Here is a 15729-nt window from a genome sequence, read left to right as displayed (position 1 = left end):
GTGGGTTTTGGAGTGTGATAAACCTGGGTTGAAATCCAAGCTCTGTAACTTACTAGATTTAGGGCCTCGGAATATATACTCAACCTCTGAGTTCTGTTTCTTCTTCGTTTAGGGAAGATACTGCTACCTATCTTGGTAGAAAACAATTCTACCTACCTACAGAATTATGGGAATTAAAGAGAGAACCAACTCAAAACAAGAAACACTTCATCTGGCCCATAGTGGACATTCAAACAAATATTAGCTCCCTTCCTACTCTGCCTCCTCCCTTCCTTGAAAGTTATGCCTTTGACATTCTCTGCTTTATAAAAAAATTTGCAAATGTAATAACAAGAAGGGGAAATCACAGGTATGATCTTCAGTGTCGTTTCTGTATTCCAGAATGAGCTGTCTGATGGTTCCTACAGGAAAAGGAACAATATCATCACAACATTTTCATTTTGGGAGTTACCCATTCAATGAAGTTGAAAGTAGGGTACGACAACAATCAAGCTATTTAACTGTTTCATGTGTTTTCCTGAAACTTAATTTTAGTTTCTAGGTTAAGAATCAATAAAGTATATGTACTTAAAGCTCCAGAACTTTAGAATAAGAGTTCCCATGCCAAACCCTTCAATAGCTACTGGACTTGGCAAGATCTTTCCCCCTTCTCTGACTTCAACTATCAGAGACGGATGGTAAAAAACAAACAAACAAACAAAAACCAGCTGATATTTATTACTTACCATGTGTTGACACTAAATGGTCTGTGTAATAATTTATGTAAACCTCACAACAACCCTAAGAGGAAGTAATGGAATTATCCCCATTTTACAAAAGAGGCACAGAGGCCAAGAACGCACAGCTAAGAGTGGCAGATCTGGGATTTGAACCCAGTTAGTGACTACTCTTGACAACTCTTAGCTACTGTACTATCCTGGCTCTCTGAAAAGGAGCAGTTTTTGAGAAATGTGAAACTTGAGATCTCATCTGTGAAAGCACCCTGACTGTATAACAGGCCCTCCTAAAAGCTGATGCCAAAACAAGATTAGACATAAAGAGATTTACTGGGAAAAAAAAACGCTTATGATAGATAAAGGGAGAAAGAGCAAGAGAAGATGGGGAGAGCTTTTAGACTGTGATCCACATGTCACATATATGAAAGCAGAGGGAAGGAAGAATTAGGTAGGAAGAGTCTCAGACTTCAGTGCATTTGAGAAACTCTGGACAACGCCAATGGGGAGTACAAGCAAAGATTAAAAGATCCTCCCATTGAGCAGAAATGGCATGGCTCTAGTGGCTCAGCTGTGCTAAGTCATGGTGTGGGAGCAGTCTGGGGAAACTATGTCCTTAGCACAAATCAAGAATGTAAGGGTAGATTCAGTGACTGTTTCCTTGCCATCCACTTACCTTCTGCTGACTGAAGCCTGAACATTTTCCAAGAAGCCTGAGCCTGATCCCTTCTACACTGCCTCACCAGAGGGGCTCACACTCTTTTGCACTTTCTCCTAAGAGCAGGGGGATCCTGGTTAGCACGGAACTCTCTCTCCAAGGTTCTGGATGTTCCATGCTTTCTGCTCTGGAATTGGCCAGATAAGTCACTGCTTGGATATGAGCTGAGATACCAGCCTTCTTTGTAGGTAGGGTGGTGGTGAGGGGCCCACAGAAGCAGGCTGTGGATGCTGCTGGCCCTCCACCACCAGTGCCTTAAAAAGCATCTTCACACTAATTCACAGCTTGACTGTCCTGGCTCCCAAGTCTTGAGCTGGGCCTGCAGTGCATGGAGATTTTCAGATAGGAGATGACACCCCTTTTCTCCTGAGTTGTAAGACCACATGTCTTTGCAAGTTCCCTTTACCTAGGGTCTCCTGTACTTCAGGGCCTGGGGTAACTCAGACATCAGATGTACTGCACCAGGCAGACACAGAGCTAAAGTCCTTGCAGAACCAACCAAACAGGCCAGGGCACAACGAGGCCCCTCTGGGAGTCTGAGCAAGGTGGGTGGGAGAGGGATGGGTGAGGTTTTATGTGCTGTCTAACCCCATTTTTGCCCCAGTCGTCTTTGGGGCTACTTCCCTGGACTCTGAGAGAAGGGTCAGCCCCTTCTACTTCAGCCCCAAGTGACCTGGTCAGATTTGCTCAGACATCTGTTTGCTCAAAGACTATCCTAATGGATGTTTCCTGCCAGGACACTTTGGGGCTTTATCTCCTCCCCTACAAAATATTCCCCAAAAGAGAAAGGGAAGAGGAGGGAAAGGCAAAGTGCTCTGTCCTACAATAGAGCAGTCAGTCATCCTCCTCCAGGTATGTCTGTCCAGAGCAGCTTCGCCATTAGCCTAAGAGGGCCCTGTGCCCGCTGCAGGCTGGAGCAGAGAAAGCAAAGTCAGACCCACCCCAGAGGGGAATGCGGCCTGAGTGAGCCCTTCCACATCCTGCCTAAGCACCACCACTCTGAGGGTTAGGGGGATGGATTTATCCTCTCTTATAAAACTAGTTCCAGTGAGCCTGGAACCTGATCTCACTCCAGTGAGAATTCCAGCTTGACTAACACCCATCAGGCTGCCATCGGCCTTGAAGAATGGTCTAGAAACACGAAGAGCTCTGAAAATGGCATCACAGAGAAAACCAAAAGCAAAGGGCACATTCATTCTTGCTTTGCTCCATAGGAGCTTAATTTTCTTATATTAAACTTGCGATTTTTTCTTTAGAACTTTTAATTTTTTGTTTTGTTTTAGTACTTTAGAAAGGCATTCTCCCCTTGAATTCTTATGAATATTTTATTATAGTTTATTTTTCTCACTTTACACCCACCCTACAGAGAAAACAATCCTTTCTAGTCCCCTAGTCCCTCTATCCGCTTGCTGTGAGATGAGACCATATGATAGTTTTGGCTAATCAGCTGTGAACCACAGTAACATGTTACTTCTAGACTTGCAGTGTGATGAGAGATTTCCATTACTCTCTCCCCCTGCCATTGCGATGTTCCAGACTGTAGAGCTTCTGTCAGCCTGAGGTCCTGAGAGACTGGGGACCAGGGCTCTTTCACCCCCCACCTTCACCAACACATGTTGGGCATTTATTTTGAGCTAGAAATAAACGTTTGTTGTGTTAAGCCGCTGAGATTTTCTTTTTTCCCAAAAGGGAATGAGGAGGCGGGGCAGGAGTGTGGGTAATGCAGTTTCGGAAACGCACCCGCCCCCACCCACCACTCTCACGCCCACCTTCAGGGATCCCGGGTGCTTACCTCTTTCTCCATCTTTCACTCAAAACTCCCACATCCTCTGCAATAGGAAGCTAGCACCCACGCAGGGTTTCTGCTCATCTCCCCAGCATTCCCCACAGCCCACCATTTTCTGAATCAAAATGGGCAGGGGGCGTGGCTGTGGGAACTGCAGTACCAGACCCGCTGCCGTGTCCTTTTTCCGTTCCAGAGGTTTGCAGGTGATTCTTACCCTCACACCGACTTGCGGCGAGCCAGGATATTTTTCTCTTCCTCTTTCCCTGGGCGAGAAACCAGCTTACTTTCAATACAATAGGGGCCCGATACCCAAACCCGACCGCCATCCCCATCCCAGATCCCTCCTCACAAGCCCACCATTTTTTTTTCCCCTAAAATAAATCGGAGTAGGGGCCGGAAAGGGGCATAAGCAATGCAGTCTTGGACCCGCTATGATCTTCTCCTTCACCTTCTAATAGCCTTTGCTTATTAAAACCTTTTCAGATCCGCAACCAACAGTAGTCTCCTTTTTTGTTTAGCGTCATGAAGTGCCCCCGCCTGCCTCTAATGCAATAGGGAGGTATTGCTCAGGATGGAAAGAGAACTCAACTACATACTGACTTCAATTCACGTCAGCCCTTTGTCCAGTGAGGCCCGTGTGTTAACAGTGAGCTCGGATCCCTAATTAACTCTCCCATCAGCACTTCAGCAGGAGCCGGGTTGCGCATCCCCAGCCCAACTTGAAAACCTGAAAGAGTATCGTCTTCCTGGAGTATTTATTCGCCTTTCTCAAATTATCAGGGAGAATCAGCCTTTTAGAGTTAATCTATCCTGTCTTCTTTTTTCCTCTGCTGTCTCTACATTCTCCACCTCCCCTCCCTCAAGACCCTGAAGTTTACCAGTTCCCTGGGAGTTCTGTCCAGACGCTGAAATTGGGCTCAGGAAATGAGACTGCGGATGAAAGTGAGAGAGGTTTTCACCAATTCCTTTCAATATTTGTATGTTCTGTTACTTATAGTTATTGTTATTAACGTTACTATTATTACTAATAGCCTACATCCTGTTTGTCACTAGAAAATAGAAGAGAGCTATTTATTTTCATTTGGGAAGCAGGAGGTAGATTCAAGTGTGCATGTGGGTAAATAACCCAGCCAACTGTTTTTGCTGCTTAATGATAATACAAATATAGAACCTCTAGGCAGCCACTATTTTGGGTGTTTGAAATCTACAGAACAGCTGGAGGCTCCCCTTATGAGGGGCCCCTATGTGTGTGTGAGGCTTTTCCATGAAGTCAGACACTGAGGTCACATAATCCCACAGTAAAGAGGACAACTTTGATTTTCAGATTTCAGTAGATGGTCATAATGTGGTCTTTAAAAATTATATTAATTCAACTTCCACAATTACTATATTTCCCAATTCTCAACTACATCCACATCCCTATTAACCCTTTCCAATTGTAACTCAAAAGTTCCTAGTTCTTATGACCTCAGGGACAGATCCAGGTTGTGGGTACTGAAATTTATAATTTGGAGAACTCTTAGAAAAAGAATATTAAAAAGTATGGTCATTTCAAACAACTATATACAAAAGTTAATATTTACTTATTATGAGAAATCATCACAAATTGCAAAATTGAACAATTGACATATTTTTTAAAAAACAACTTCCAGAAAAATAACATTGTCTTAATCAACTGCCTGGCATACCTCTACAGTGATTTTTTTCCCTACAACTTTTGGCTACAAAAATTTTGATCTTTTCTTCATATGACATTTTTATAATAACATATTTTTCCTTTGGCATGGTCAATTTTAAAGTTATTATTGATAAAAAAAAGTTTCAGCTTTACAACTTATCATTGGCGATGGGTAAATTTTTAGATTTGCCAAATTTGAGGAAACTGCTGTCAACTTCTGTCAAGTTTCTTTCCTATATGGGTTTAAGGTTTCAGAACATCTAGAGTTTTCTTGTCCAGATACTAATCTTAAGTATTCTCAATGGCATACACAAATCAGTGTAATGTTAATGTCCTCATTGTAGTAGTATATTTTGTGTTTCATGTATTTTAGTCAGTGTCAGTATTTCATGCCAAATCATTCATGAAATTAATAAGAACTAATGTAGATGTGATTGGGCAAAGCCACAGGCATGGTTAGTGTGAAAAAAAAAAAAAAAAAAAACGGCCAGTAGTCAATTTTTAATTAATCATATGGTACTTACTTATTAGGCAGCAGTGAGAACTAAGACTTAAAAAAAATCAAGTAGGAAGTAGGAAATAGTATCAAATGCTGCCAGCAGCCCAATGATAGACCCCCATGCTTTTAAAGTGAGGCCTGAGATTTTTCAATGGTTTCCTAAGCATTTGAAAGACAAGAGAACGTAGTGTTAGGCTTATTATCATTAGGGTCTGACAACCCTAGTTTGAATCTTAGAGCTTCCACTTGCTACCTTGTGAAATCTCACTGGTAATTGCTTAATTACACATGAGATTAAGAAACACATGAGTAAATTATCCAGCTACAATCAAACTAAATGTAATTCCAAATCAACTTCCCTCTTAGCTTGCTCTCCAACATGCTGGCATCAATCACATAACCAAGAAGAGGAGGGGAGTTGGAGTAGAAAGAAACAGTAATCTTTTTTACTTTTTCATTTCACTCAGATTAGAAAAACCTTCTTGTAGGAGCTCCAAGAATTTTATTTACTTTGAGTGTCTTTCCTTAGATGGTTTTTAAAACACAAATGTCATCCTAGACTTGCTGTGTCAGAATCTTTGTTGCTAGGGACTCAAGTACTATATTTTCAAAAACATGCACAGATGATTCTGCTAAGCATACCTTGTTATGAACTGTATAACAGACTTTACAAATTCTATCCTTGCCATCTTCTGAGGAGTAATTATTTTTCTTTCCAGCTTTTAGTTTAGATTCAAGGGGTACATGTGCACATTTGTTACATGGGTAAATTGCAGGCTGTGAAGGTTTGGTGTACAGATTATTTCATCACTCAGATAATGAGTGTAGTACCCAAAAGTAGTTTTTCAATCCTCCTTCTACACTCCATCCTCAAGTAGGCCCTGGTGTCTATTGTTTCATTATTTGTGTCCATGTATACTCATTGTTTAGCTCCTACTTGTAAGTGAAAACATGTATCATTTATTTTTCTGTTTCTGCATTAATTTCCTTAGGATAATGTCCTCTAGCTCTATCCATGTTGCTGCAAAGGACATAAACTTCTTTTTTATGGCTGCATAGTATTCCATAGTGTATACGTCTCACATTTTCTTTATTCAGTCACCTCTAATGAGCACCTGGGTTGATTCTACGTCTTTGTATTGTGAACAGTGCTGTGATAAACATACACACACATATGTCTTTATAGTAGAATGATTTATATTCCTTTGGGTATATATCCAGGAATGGGATGGCTGGGTCGAATGGTAGTGTTGTTTCAGTTCTTTGAAAAATCTCCAAACTGCTTTCCACAATGGCTGAAATAATTTACATTGCCACCAGCAGTGTATAAGTGTTCTCTTCTCTCCTCAAACTTACCAGCATGTTATTTTTTGATTTTTAAATTAATAGCTATTCTGACTGGTATCAGATGGTATCTCACTGTTTTTCATTTGTATTTCTCTAATGATTAGTGATCTTGAGAAGTTCATGTCCTTTGCAGCTACATGGATAGAGCTAGAGGCTGTTATCCTAAGTATACGAGATAGGAAGTGAGACTTGACTCTGTAAGTCGGGGTCAGACACCGGACCAAATTAAGGACTAGCCAAAACAGGGACAGGGTGGAAGTAGCTTTCCATAAGAGATGCCTACCAATGTGCCATGTCAGTTTACCATTCCATGACAACACCTGGAAGTTACCACCCTTCTTCTAGAAATATCTGCATAATCTGCCCCTTAATTCGCATATAATTAAAAGTGAGTATAAATACTACTGTAGAACTGTGTCTGAACTGCTACTGTGGGCACACTGCCTATGGGGTATTCCTGCTCTACAAGGAGTAGTACCTATGCTGCTCCTGTGTGCTGCTGCTTCTGTAAAAGTTGCTATCTAACACCACTGGCTTGCCAAGAACCTTCCCTGGCTAAGCTCCAGTTTTGAGGTTCAACTGTCCTGCATCATCTGGCAACCAACGGAGGTACAAAGACAGTGAAAATGTCAGCAATCGATGGAGATGTGAGATCCCAAGACAACGGAGTTGGTGACAATCAGTGATCAGCTGAGAGGTGGTAATTGGTAAGAGACAATGACAAGAGATGGCAGTCGGTGAGGCAAGTGGAGAGATGGTGAGAGATGATGAAGCTGAAAGAGCTATGACACTAAAGCTGTAACAATAAAGAGCAACTAACACTACAGAGCTGTAACACTAACCAAAGGCTCTTTTCAGAGCCATCATTTTCCCTAGCAGGTGGTAGACCTGAGCAGATAAGCAAGTGGCCATAGTGCTGCTGTCTCATGTGAGACCCACCATTCTGACCAGCAGTCTGGTGGGTTACTGGTCCATGCCACCCCTGTGTGGCAGCCAACCCACCTGTATTAGTCTGTTCTCACATTGGTATAGAGACCTACCTGAGACTCAGTAATTTATAAAGAAAAGAGGTTTAATTGGTTCACAGTTCCACAGGCTGTACAGGAAGCATGGCTGGGGAGGCCTCCAGAAACTTACAATCATGGCAGAGGCAAAGGGGAAACAAGTACACCTTCACATGGGCAGCAGGAGAGAGAGAGAGAGAGAGAGAGAGGGGGAGAGAGAGAGAGAGAAATGCTACATACTTTCAAACAACCAGATCTCATGAGAACTCAATCACTATCACAAGAACAACAAAAGGGAAAACTGCCCACATCATCAAATCACCTCACACCAGGTCCCTCCCCCAACACTGAGGATTATAATCCAACCTGAGATTTGGGTGGGAACACAGAGCCAAATCATATCACCAACCAAGCTGAGGAAACCTGGAGAGACCTTCACCCGAGTCCCATATAGAAGTTTGGGTATCATCATTTTGGCTACTGTGCATGAATGAGTGCCCCCTCCACCCTCTCCCGCAATATCAGGTAAGCTGGGGAATAAAAGCCTTTGGCTACACATTCAGTTAAAAGTTGCCCATTGTTTGAGTGCCCTGAAACATATCCTTGTCACCCCTTCACCTAGTCCTTTCTCTTACGACTTCATTTTATTGCTCCGCCAGTTGTTTTATTTTCAGTCCTAAAATATATGTTTTGTTTGCAGTCTTATGCTTGTTTTGATTTTCCGTTAACTGTATGTGGCCATTTGTTTAAGGCAGGACACTTGGTTGTGAGAGGCCCTCTATTGTGTTGATTCTGGAACACCAGAGTCACATTGTTCTGTGACCCTAACTTGGGTTTGGGTTCACTGTTGGTCACCCCCTTGGTGTCCCTGGCATTTGGTGATGGGACCCTTATTGGCTGAAACTCCAGCACTCTGGGTTTTCAGCATTGGCATTTTTGGCCACCTTCCAGATGCACTGGGGTTTTCAGCATTGACATTCCCTCTAAGATTGTGGATTATAGCGCCTTTTCCTAGGGGAATGGTGGTCTTGCCTTCTTCTGCCCTGAAGTTAGAAGTTATTATTTCCCTAATAGGCAGTCACAGGTCCCTTCCTGTGTGCTGACTTAAGTTCCTAGGTTGTGTTCCAAGGCTCCTGGCCTGAAAGACAACCACCTACAATGGTAGAAAAGTGGCTGCCTGCACATTTATTTTGGTGTCTCCAGTGCTAGGTAGGTTCTCCAGCAAGTCAATACCTCTCAGGTCTCCTCTTGGGTAACACTGTTTACCCCCTTCCTCTCCTGCCTTCCCATTCACCATGTGTCGAAGCAACCACTGAGCTAAAGCCAGCCCCCAATTCACCATTTGTTTAGCCCTCCTTTCTGCTTAACCCACACTGTCTGGATTTTAGGCTCAACATTCTACTGCCCATTTGTAGCTTGTAATCCACTTTTGTGATGCTTTGCTACCTATACTTACACTTTCTCTGCAGAAACAGAATCTAAAAGGGAAAAATAATAAAGACTGTTGCTTTCCCTCTTGCTAGACTTAGGAAGACTTCTGTGTCCTCTAAAACTTCTATATTCATGGGGACAATGATGAGCATCTCAGAGGACTCACCACTAGGGTGTCTTTTAGGCTATTGGAGCAAATTCAAATTTGGCTTAATGAAAAAGAAACTGATTTTCTATTGCAAAACGATTTGGATTCTGTAAAAATTAGAAAACCAAATTTGGCCTAAACATGGTTCTATATATTGTAATAATAATTTATAACTGGACTTATTCTATAAAAAAGAAGGAAAATGAGAGGATGTCCCTTATGTACAAGGTTTTATGACCCTTTACTGGATCACGTTATGTCCAGGTACCAGAAAGATGCAAGTGAGGATACCCTCCTTGCTGCTTCCCCTAGAAGGCCTATGCCCTTCCCAGAGTCTCCTCAGTCCCCAAATTCTGAGGAGGGTCCTTCCAGTTCTCTAACGAAGGATTCCAGCTCAAGATCATCAGACACTCCTCCCCCTCATCCAGCTAGCCCCAGCCTATACCCCCACTCCCCCAAACATAAGCCCAATCAATACCGCCATGAGTGGAGCCCCATATTAGCCTCTAAAGTAAAATCTGTGTCCATCGCAGGAGGTAGCTAATGGAAATAGGGTACATGTGCCATTTTTAATGTCTAAATTGGATTTATATGAGGAAAAATTTGGCCAATTTTTAGAAAACTCAGAAAAGTTTATACAGGAATGTGTTATGTTGACCATGTCCTTTGATTTAACTTGTCATGACTTACAAATATTGTCATCTGTTCGCTGTGCTGTGGAAAAAAGTGGAGGGAAACATCTGTGGTTAAGCCAGTCAATTATGACAGAGCTAGAAAAATAACTCAGGTAAAAGATGAAAATCCTGCTCTGTTTCCGGGTTGTTTGATAGAGGAACTCGGGAAATATACTAATGCAGACTCAGACTCCCCAGAAAGGCAAGCACTCCTGGGCATCCATTTTATTGCTCATCCTTCCCCTGACATTAGGAGAAAAATACAAAAAGCAGCAATGAGACCTCAAATCCCTATGAGCTAACTCTTTTTATTTATGTATTTATTTTGAGACAGAGTCTCGCTTTGTTGTCCAGCCTGGATTGCAGTGATGCCATCTTGACTCACTGCAACCTCTACCTCCAGGATTCAAGCTAATCTCATGCCTCAGCCTTTCAAGTAGCTGGGACTACAGGCACCCAGGGTTTCAGCATGTTGACCAGGCTAGTCTCAAACTCCTGGCTTCAAGTAATCCACCTGCCTCAGCCTCCCAAAATGCTGGGGTTACAGCCATGAGCTACTGCGCTCAGCCCCTGAAACCCAACTCTTAAACAATGCCTTTAAAGTTTATAACAATAGGGACAGGGCAAAAGAGGTGAGAAAAAATCATAGCCAAAAAGTGCAATCATTAACAGTCCCTTTAAGTCCCATGCCACATCAGAATTACCATCCCAAAAAAGCATTACGAGATTGGCATCTGGAATGCCCGAATAAGAGTCTCCGACTCACTGGCCCACTGAATCACTAGACCAGAATCAGTGTGCCCAGTATAAACAAAAGGGTCATTGGCAATGAGAATGTACTGACTGTCTCTGGTGAGACAGAAAAAATCTCCCCATCGCTACATTTCTTTTACTAGCCCCAGTGAGCTGCCTTCCTCAAGTAAATTTATTGGGAATGTTGGACCCTTGGCCCAATATACAGCTTCCCACAATGGCAGGTTTTTGACTCTAAGTCTCTTGGCCAAAGGAAATTCCAAAGAAGTCTTAAACAAACAAACAAACAAACAAATTCAGGCCATGACGGGAAACAGGAGGTTGGACACACCTCACTATACCCTCTTTGAAATTTAGGCTTGATTCACAAGGCCGTTCAAGAATATAGAAATAAAGTATCACCTCTAACCAGAAGACTTAGTCGTACTAAAAAGAAGGGTCCTCTGAGGATCAGTTACAACCCAAATGAAAAGGTCCTGTATCAGGCTGTTCTGACATAGCTACAGAGAAATACCTGAGACGGAATAATTTATAAAGAAAAGAGGTTTAATAGGCATATGGTTCTGTGGGCTATACAGGAAGCATAATGCTGGCATCTGTTTGGCTTCTGGGGAGGCCTCAGGAAATTTACAATCATGGTAGAAGGCAAAGGGAGAGCAGGCACTTCACATAGCCAGAGCAGGAGCAAGATATAAAGGTTCCACACACTTTTAAATGACCAGATCTCATGAGAACTCACTAACTATTGTGAGTACAGTATAAAGGGGATGATACAAAACCATCTACAAGAAATATGTCCCCATGATCCAATCACCTCCCACCAGGCCCTACCTCCTACACTGGGCTTTACAATTCAACATGAGATTTCAATGGGGGCATAGATCCAAACCATATCAGGCCCCTACCAGATATTGTTAAATACCCCCACCACCATTAAACGTCAGGGAATAACTACTTGGATAGACCTATTTGGGGTTAAATATGTTCCTTATGAGTTGCAGGCACAAAGGGAGGACAGCACAACCTATATCAGATGGTTTGGCTGTGTCTCCACCCACATCTCATCTTGAATTATAGCTCCCATAAGGTGAAAGATAATTTAATCATGAGGGTGGTTTCTCCCATACTGTTCTTATGGTAGTGAATAATTCTTGTGGTATCTGATGATTTTATAAGGGGAAACCCCTTTTACTTGATTCTCATCCTCTCTTGCTTGCTGCCATGTAATACATGACTTTCACCTTCTGCCATGATTGTGAGTCCTCCCCAGCCACGTGGAACTGTGAGTCCATTAAACCTCTTTTTCTTTATAAATTATCCAGTCTCAGGTATGTCTTTATCAGCAGTGTGAAAACGGGCTAATACACTACATCTGTAAACCTTTGGAAGACCTCTCTGACCTATTTAAAAGAATCAACACTCAGCCAGAAGTGATAACGTCATGCTGTGGGTGGGAATAGGAGCATTAATTTTTACCTTTTTCTTGACTATGATACTTCTTTTCTATCACTTTAGCCAGTTGCCTTCTCCTGGGAAATATCTCTTTTGTCCTTGTTGGGTATACACGCCACTTTAAGGCCTTACTGTACACTATGCTGCCACTGTTAATCCTCTTTGCTCTCCCAATTACTCAGATCCAGTGTGGATGGGAACAAAACTCTATAGCAAATATTTCAAAATTATAGAATTGGGGAACCATCTTTATGGTTGCTAAAGTTATCATTAACATCTCCAGGACAGACAGTTCTGTCTTCTGACCTATCCAGAAAAATCTCATGACTGTCTCTCCAGACCTTCTGACTAAACATAGTGATACCAAAGTACCCAAACCCCTATTCGTTAAGTGGAAGTCCTCCACTTAATGAATTCCACCTGAACCCCCCACCACCACTACTATTTTGTAGACCTGGGAAGTTGGATATTTATCTCTCCAGTGCACTAATGTTTCTGCCATTTGCACTCACTGTTGTGTTAATGACACAAAAGTAGAAGTTTCCCTGCAATGCTCTAATGAAACTTTAGTTGCCAAGTTCCCAAGTTTGCAGCAAGGTAAATGGGATTTCATTTGTAAGTGAGGAGAGCATATATGATGGATGCCTTTTCCTATATCAAAACATGCAGGGAAAAAGAACTACTTTATCTTGGAAGCAGGGAGTATGACTCCCTTCTAAAAAACAAAGATTGGCCACCCCCACTGGAACAGGGAAACAATATCTCTATAGGCCCAATTGGGCAGCAATGGATACACATCACACCCCATAGTGTCTCTATTTTTACCCCAACTTGGCTCATTTTTTGTGGCCATGAATGGAGAAAATGGACATCCCATGATGACTCCTGATTCCCGAGGAAGTCAGCTGTTCTTTTAGAAGTAGGTTTCCTTGGAACAGAGGTGAAAGTATGTTGGCCACCCTTGCCCCTTCAGGGGTCACAGTCTATAATGGCATAGAACCCCCAAACACCAGAAATAAATGAGCAATAGGATTCATTCTGGTGGGAATCGGGGCAGCAATAGGACTAGTGGCACCCTGGGGCAGCTTTGCTTACCATAAGTCAACTGTAAAGAATTTAACACAAACCCTAGAATTCTTAGCTGGCAACACAGGTCAGGCATTAAAGGTAATTCAGGAGTCCCTGGAGTCTTTTGCAAATGTAGTTCTTGATAATAGACTGAATAATAATTGAATAATTTACTAGCTGAACAAAGAATATGTGCAGTTATTAATAAAACCTGCTGCACATATATTAACAACTCTGGACCAGTTGAGGTTACATTCAAAAAAGTCTATGACAAGCTACCTGGTTACATAGATATAACCCGGACACTGACCCCACTATATCAGGAGACTATCAGAAGTGCCTTCCCAAGTCTTCCCAAGTCTGGTTTTTACCTCTCCTAGGACCTTGGATAGCTGTCTTGTTACTATTCTTCTAGCCCTTGCTTGTTTAACCTCTTAGTAAACGTTGTGTCTTCTAGATTAAAACAGTTCTTGGTAAAGACAATGCTGGCACAAGGCTTCCAACCCATCCCTCTGATCTAAGGGGCCTTGAGGCAGGATGGTTTCATTCTCCAGGTCATACTGACTTGGGCCACTTAGATCAAGTGTCCAGAGATTTTTTAGTCATCTGATGCTAGGCAGTGCTTACTCCCATAAACTCAGAAGGGGGCAGTTACAGTAGATGGGCTCCCACCCTTCTGCAGCACCATTAAGATTAAGGATGAATATCTAGTGTCTGAGGGAGGAATTAGGTAGGCTCAGACACAGGACCAAATTGAGGCCTAGCTAAAACAGTGATGGGGTGGAAGTAGCTTTCCACAAGACATGCCCACCAATCTGCCATGTCAGTTTATCATTGCCATGGCAATACCTGGAAGTTACCGCCCATTTCCATGGCAATGACCAGTGACCCAGAAGTTATTACCATCTTTCTAGAAATTTCTGCATAATCCACCACTTAATTTGCATATAAGTAAAAGTCAATATAAATATGACTGCAGAGTTGCCTCTGAGCTGCTACTCTGGGTACATTGCCTATGGGGTAGCCCTGCTCCACAAGGAGCAGTTCCTCTGCTGCTGGTGTACACTGCTGCTTCAATAAAAGTTGCTGTCTACTTTTACTTTTACCATTGGCTTTCCCTTTAATTATTTCCTGAGCTAAGTCAAGAACACTCCCAGGCTAAACCCCAAGTTTGGGTCTTGCCTGCCCTGAATCACTTGTTGGCTATGTGTATGTCTTTTTTTCAGAAGTATCTGTTTATGTCTTTTGTCCACTTAAATGTTTGGGTACACGGTAGCTATTTATTCATATATATATATTTATGGAGTATATAGATACGTTGATACAGTCATGCAGTACATAATAATCACATCATGGCAAATGTGGTATGCATCCCTTAAATCTGTTATGATAGAAACAATCCAATCATATTCTTTTAGTTATTTTAAAATGCATAATCAAATTATTATTGACTATAGTCATGCTGTCTGCTATCAAATACTAAGTCAATAAGAATAACGTTCTTTCTGATGGACAGAGCCGTGGCGGTGACCTGAGCTGCCACCTGACATAAACTTGCTGGAGCAGGCAGAAGAGCTCAAGGGTTTTGAGAGGAGGATTACTGAATATATTCATTTTTTTGCAACCCACAACTGGACATTGGAGAATGCTCCTTATAGTGGTATCTGTCTGTACAGCTACTGGTACCTGGAACTGGTTGATAGATCCTGATACACAAAAGGTGTCCTTCTTCACATCCTTATGGAATCACACATTTTTCACCATTTGCTGTATCACTCTAATAGGCTTGTTCTTTGCTGGAATACACAAGACAGTAGTTGCATCATCAATTATAGCTGCTCAATGTCAAACAGTATTAGCAGAATACAATACTTCTTGTAATGATACAGGAAAACTAATTTTGAAATGTAGGCCTCATGTTCAATGACAATCTTCACTCATTGTTGAGACTTAAAACAGCCTTTCTTCAAATAAGTGATACAGCAAAAAGCCATAAAGGATTCCTTTTGCAGTTGGATATGTAAAGGTCATAGCAACAACTGACAAGAAGTGTGCAATACTTACCCAGATTATGTTGATGATGATGACTCACATTATCAGTGCTTTGGTACCTTTTATTACCTGTGTTTCAGTATTAGTGTCACTTTAGTTCTTCAGATCCTGCAAAAATTTTTGTAGATGAAGTATGTATGTACGTTACGAAGTTAAACTTAAAAACAGAACCTCATTCAGTTTTTACATAATGTATTTTTTGCAAACTCCTGTAAATAGTAAATTAAGGCCAATGGTAAACAAAGAGGAAAATGTTGTGTGGACTTTGTTCTCCTGCACCAGTATTTCAGGAACATCTGCTTGCCATCCCCACAGCCCTTTAAAACTGGCTATTATGTGTGCCTTTCATTCTTACACTTTTAATCATATTGCAGGAAAAACATTGGATTCAGCTTAGACTGAGGAA

The 15729-nt window shown here is 41.9% G+C and overlaps 1 pseudogene across 1 annotated transcript; it reads left to right on the top strand.

Annotated features, from left to right (window-relative positions):
* The first annotated feature begins 3342 nt into the window (after nt 1-3342).
* Nucleotides 3343-15475, top strand: LOC108295758 (annotated as a pseudogene). Its single transcript, XR_005198257.1, has 2 exons — nt 3343-3420; nt 14808-15475. The product of XR_005198257.1 is annotated as a nuclear envelope phosphatase-regulatory subunit 1-like (transcript).
* Nucleotides 15476-15729: the final 254 nt, after the last annotated feature.

Source organism: Cebus imitator, unplaced genomic scaffold (genome assembly GCF_001604975.1).
Source record: "Cebus imitator isolate Cc_AM_T3 unplaced genomic scaffold, Cebus_imitator-1.0 Scaffold658, whole genome shotgun sequence".
Classification (NCBI taxonomy): Eukaryota; Metazoa; Chordata; class Mammalia; order Primates; family Cebidae; genus Cebus; species Cebus imitator.
This window is presented reverse-complemented; position numbering and strand designations above follow the sequence as displayed.